The 5,665-nt window shown below is 44.3% G+C and overlaps 1 long non-coding RNA gene across 3 annotated transcripts; it reads left to right on the plus strand.

Moving 5' to 3' along the window:
- Positions 1-276: 276 nt before the first annotated feature.
- On the plus strand, positions 277-2,796 carry LOC144785533 (uncharacterized). Of its 3 annotated transcripts, XR_013601947.1 has the most exons (5): positions 277-753; positions 1,385-1,495; positions 1,607-1,706; positions 1,808-1,897; positions 2,186-2,792. It is a non-coding gene; the product is annotated as an uncharacterized LOC144785533 (long non-coding RNA). The 3 variants fall into 3 exon arrangements; XR_013601946.1 differs by having other exon boundaries at positions 278-753; positions 1,808-2,795; XR_013601945.1 differs by having other exon boundaries at positions 279-753; positions 1,607-2,796.
- Positions 2,797-5,665: the final 2,869 nt, after the last annotated feature.

Below are 5,665 nucleotides of genomic sequence, written 5' to 3' on the forward strand. Positions count from 1 at the left end.
CAGCCCCTCTTGGGTTTGCAGCTGGGAAAACTTTTTTATGAGATCAGGGGAGTCTGATCGTGAGCTTACCGACCTCTGCAACTACGTTCTTCTCCTTGGGCAGCATGAAACCGTTCCAATATGGCGCAGGATTTGTGCTATTGCGGACTCCTATTTACATCACATGTTAGTGGATGTGCCCGTGAAATGGTAGAGAAGTTGATCCACCCGAGTCTCTTGCCTTTATGAATTATTTACTCTTTACCGTTTTGGACGTGGAGTTGTAGCAAAGGAATTTGGACTCTGACACCAGACGACTCTTGGCAATCTGACCGATTTTGGCAACTTTATTGCATCCCTGGGCAGTATGACAACTTTCCAAGATGGCGCAGTTTTTGTGCTATTGCGGAGCCCTAGTTATATCGAGAGTAGGAGTCCGCCTTTCTGTTTGACCACCGCGCGTTGTCTACACCACGTGCCCACATAATGGCGAAGAACTGAGTTTATTTCAGTTTTTGTCTTTTTTGTTGTGGACGCCGAGTTTGCTCATACATAGGCGCCTTCATAATTGTTCTGTGTTTACATCACGTATCGATATAACGGAGAGTAACTAGATTGAGTCCAGCCTCTGTTTCCATGATCTGCCCACTCCCTGGGATATCGCGATAATTCATACTTTCTCTACAAATACTTCCGGGTTGCATCAGGGCTCTGTCCGATGTCGTCGTTGACCGTGGCGTTCCGGTTTTACCGTGCACTTTGTGCACATTTGCGGTAAGGGCTCTTTAGGTTTACCTTATGTTAGGAGTAAGAACATGCTTAGAACTGACATTTGTTCGAGCCTAGCGTCTAATGGAAAGTTAGCTCTGACCCTGATTTAGAATACGCTTTTAGTGAACATGCTGGGGACATGTCTCGTGGTATCGCGGCATCTTTGTCGGACTTAATGTCCAGTTCTCGGACATATATGGTAAGGGCCTCTTGGTTCATGTGTTTATGCAGGACTTTGTTTTAATACGAACGTTATGCCGATCTACATGTTTTAAGTCAAGTTAGCGTAGGCGGATATTACACCTTCCGCGTGCTTTATATAGGTCAGGTACCCGTACCCTGAGAAATGTTATTACACCGTTTGTGTGTTTTATGTATATAGGGTGTCCTCACCCTGAGTAATGCTATCCTGGTTCCGCGTTAGTCGTGAGACTCCTATTCTGTCCGGAAGCGTTTTACAAGACACAACGGAGAGTGAAGTAACTGGTAAAAGGGAGTCTTGCAATTGAAACCTGATTACTCTGATTACTCGCATTAGGGAGGAGTTAGTGTCTCTTAAAGTAATATAATCGACATGTGTGTTTAGAAAGAGACTGCACACTTATTAAAAGTCTCCATCTTACTCTTTATTTAGAGAATCCTCCTCGGTGGGCATTCAGGTCGGAAACGGAAAGACACGCTCTTGTCTTACAAACTAAGGAATTTCCTGACATAATATGTAAGCAATTTTGCTTACTAACTATAGGTGGGTACCATTTACCTCTATACATGTAATCTATGGACTCTCTGTTGCTTGATTTCATATAGAGACCATCAATGGTCCACTTTTTGCCTTCTCTTTTTCTTTATGGTACAGTCAATCTCAATTAATCCACGGATCAAGCTTTATAATTGGGCGACATCGGGTTCTTACCAATTGGGTATTCTTGGAGAGACACCCATCTCTGGAGAATGAGGTAAGGTATGGCCCTGGGCTGTAGCACTCATGAGTCACATGTATAGTGACCATTGGACTATGATTCTTAATAAAATGTCCCTGATTCTCTTACTGTTATAGGAATGAATAGAAAGAGAATCCTTATACCTGTGATACAGCCACGTACTTGAATACACACCAAGACTTGAATACATACCAAGCCCTCACGGTGTGAGTGTTTTTTGTCCTTTCCTTGCCACTTTTGACCATTGTGGAATTTTTTGAATAGGTCCTGATATATGGGCATTAGGGTTTGTACCATGACGAAACTCGTACGATTTATTGCATCACCTCATTGTAAGATTGACATTAATGCATTCCGGTGTGGAGTTTGACAGTGGTGCGTTACTAAGTTGGGATTGGTGTCAACAATCTGTTTTTATCTTGCTAATAATCTGTGGGTTTTTGCAATTCTTGCTTGGTGACAGCACCTACAACCACTGTCATTATATTTTTTAGGTCCCCTTTGGTCTCACTGGGTTGCAGTTCATCTGGGAAAAGGTCCTGAGGAAGGTGGCCTAGAGCCGCCGAAACGCGCGTCGACTACCAGAGTGCGGGTCTCAATATTCTGGTTGAGACCGTCCTAGTGACAGGGGTCTCCCTGTCTACTAGTACCCAGCTACCTTTTGACATTTGGAGTATTTGTGAATGTGTATGCATGAGTGTGTTAGTTGTTTGTGTGGATGAGAACCTTTTGGGACACATGATTTGTTTTTTCTTCCTTCTTTTTGTAAATGAAATTAATTTTTTGCGGTTTATGTACAATGTTTTTGTAAATAGTGATTTCTTTTTCCTGTTGTATATATTGTGTTAATAATGTATTCTTGTTATATGGATTTTGTGATTTAACTTTCTTTGGTGTTTCCAAATAATTAATTTTGTATCATATTTGTGAGAGTAATGCTAATACCTCAAAGTATAAATTATGAAAATAATAAATGATATATATTTTTGAAAAAAATGAGAAAAAAATGTGGTTGGTGTAACTCTGTCACTTTTTATATAAAGAATACGATTAATACAGATCTGGAATAACTGAGGCCTAGGAGGGAACTTTTTCTCTTATTGGTTATTTTTTCCCCTCTGTTCCCTGGCCTATACTTATCTCTTTTGAGGGGGTCCCATCATTTTCGCTTTCTCGATTTGAATACAGAACATGGCCATGTGTATGAGAGTGTTGTAAATAATAAATTTTTCCTTTTCAGCTGCTAGTCTAGAAAGAGAGTGATGCCGTGCTTCAGTAAGTTATGTTTTGGCTGTGCCGGCGGAGGGGGTATGAGGTTGGATGAAAGCCAACCAGCCCCTCCGGAGGAAACTCCTAGCCATGATATGTACTGCAAGCATGGTATTGGGCCCCTCTTATTTAATACATTGTGGAACAAGTACACCAAAGACAATGTAGAACACCAGTGGCCAAATACGGGATCTTTTGATGAGAAAAAGATCCAGTATTTGCAGGAACGCCTGTTCGCCAAACGAAGCAGGCAATCCATGTTTGACACTCTTAACAAATGGCAGAAAGAGGCAAAACGGAGACGCATACGGTCTGAGTAATTAATGAAGACACAGCAAGGGCAGACTGTAACTCAGAAAGCCATTGCTCATAACAAAAATAGAACCGAACAGAACATGGAGTATGCAGATAGACAGTTTAGGTTACAAGTGGATGGAAGTTATGTTACTCGAAATGAGACAGAGGATGAAATAGAGGATTTATTGAATGTACGACCACCAACCCTGTATGCACCTCAGCGAGTGTATCCCGCTCTGCCTCTTCAACCTGTCACAGCTCCTCTTGCCTCCACCCCGGAGACAGACGTGTCTCTCGTTGCCCTAGGTACCAACCGTACCACTCCTACCTCATCGAGAGTCACGGCTACTCTTATGTAATGTCACCCCCGGCCACATCTCAAATAGTACTCGCAGCCCCGAGTCCCATTTGGACCTCCCAGTTGGCTAGTACGACTCCCGGGAGCAGGGTTCCCCCATCGTCGGAGGAACGTGGGGTTATGCAGGCAAGACGGTTATTTACCAGAGCCTCCGTGGAATATGGTGAAAAAGAAGCTGTAGCAGATCAGGCGGCCAGATGGATGCGGGACAATATATATACGTTAGCTGACTTATGGAGTACCATAAAGGATCTCGAACCAGTTATGCAACAGCATGCGCTATATCAGATGTCTTGCTATCTTATTGAAGCCTGGGAAGTATGCTTCCAGGATGGGATGGCTCCCCAAATACTGTATAATATTCAAGATTGGACCCATAAGTTCAACATGGACTCCACAGAGGTATATAAGAATGTAGAGACATTGGTAGAGTATCGAGGCAGAATGTTTACTAAAATTCCCAATTAGACATCTCAGCACCCCATGAGAGAGGTACATCCTATATTTTCATCCCGAGATCCCTGAACTACATGATAAGGGAAACATCCTTTACAATGCAACTTTTACAATGCACTACCATTACGACGCAACTTTTAAACGCAAGTTATTACAACAAATTGCGCTGGGGGCGCTCTAGGATAGGGAATAGTTTAATTACTATCCAACACCTTCCCTACTATCCACGGGGACTGGAGTTGGAATAGTAAATTAAACTATTCACTATCCAGCGCCCCCCAACGCAAGTCATTGTAACGACTTGCGTTGTAAAACCTGTGTCGTAATGACATGTGTTGTAAAAGCATGCGTTGTAGTGTCATACATCCACGTGATAATGCTAACCAAGTTGCACGAGCTGGTGTAGACGCTCGTTTTCAAGAACAGTGGATGTATACCCCCTGGAAGAGAAGTGAGGTTCTTGCCTTGAAATCGCAATTACCCGATCCCCGGAAAAAAACAACGGCCTATTACAAAGAACTGACTGAGGCCTCAGCAGTAATGACCTTAGCAGACTTAGAATTATTTTGGGTTGTTGGTACCGGTTGATATATGGCGACAGGTGCACGACACTGATCACTCTGCTGAACTAGGGGGGACCTGGGACGAATTGAAGGGTTGGGATTGAGACCGAAAACCCGGGGATAAGCCTAGAAACGAAATAATAACTTTACCAGCAAAAATAATAGCCTACATGCACACACTAATTCCCCCCCAAAAGGTTGACTGGGACAAATTGACCGCCTGCAGACAAAAGAAGGACGAGAGTGTTTTCGACTTTTTCACTCGGTTCGAGGGAGTTTTCATTGATTTTAGCGGACAGGTTTTAGCGACGGAGGGTGGGGTACGGCTGTTTGTAAATAGGTTTGTAACCAATTTGGCACCCGAAATTTCTGCACGAGTGCAGGCCGCCTAGAGTACCTGGATCACCTCTACCCCTTCTGTGATACTAAGCATGGCCCAATACTATGAGCACAGGGAAAATGAAAGTAAGGATAAAGTTGAAAAGTAGGCCAAGGATCTCAAGACTCGAGTATTGTTCCAGCAAGTCGTTCGGGGACAAGGAGGGAGAGGAGTAAGAGGGCCTGTATCCAGAGGGGAGGGGACAGGCCGAGGCGCGGGCAGAGGCGCAGGCGCAGGCGCGGGTCAGTCGCTGGGAATAAATCAGTGTGCATATTGTAAACAGGAAGGACACTGGAAAGCTCAGTGTCCGTTACTATTTGCCCAGAACGGAGCAGTGAGGGGACGAGGCCGTGGGCGAAGCGGCCCGACCAGAGTGATATGCACAGGGAAGAGGCGGCTCAAGGCAAGTCTGAACGGAACCATTTTGAAAACCCCCAGGGAAGACAGTACTATAACGAGGACTACGCCTTTGGTGAGCACGGTTGGTATGACCACCCACAGGACAGCCAGGGACAAAGTAGGGGCCAGGTGTCGATCTCAGTTAATCAGCAAGGACCCTATGTGAAGGGGGAGTTGATGGGGACTTTTGAGACTTTTCTAATTGACACAGGAGCAATTAATAGTTTGGTTGCTCGATCATTGGTTCCAGGGG

This window comes from Lissotriton helveticus, chromosome 10 (genome assembly GCF_964261635.1).
Source record: "Lissotriton helveticus chromosome 10, aLisHel1.1, whole genome shotgun sequence".
Lineage (NCBI taxonomy): Eukaryota > Metazoa > Chordata > Amphibia > Caudata > Salamandridae > Lissotriton > Lissotriton helveticus.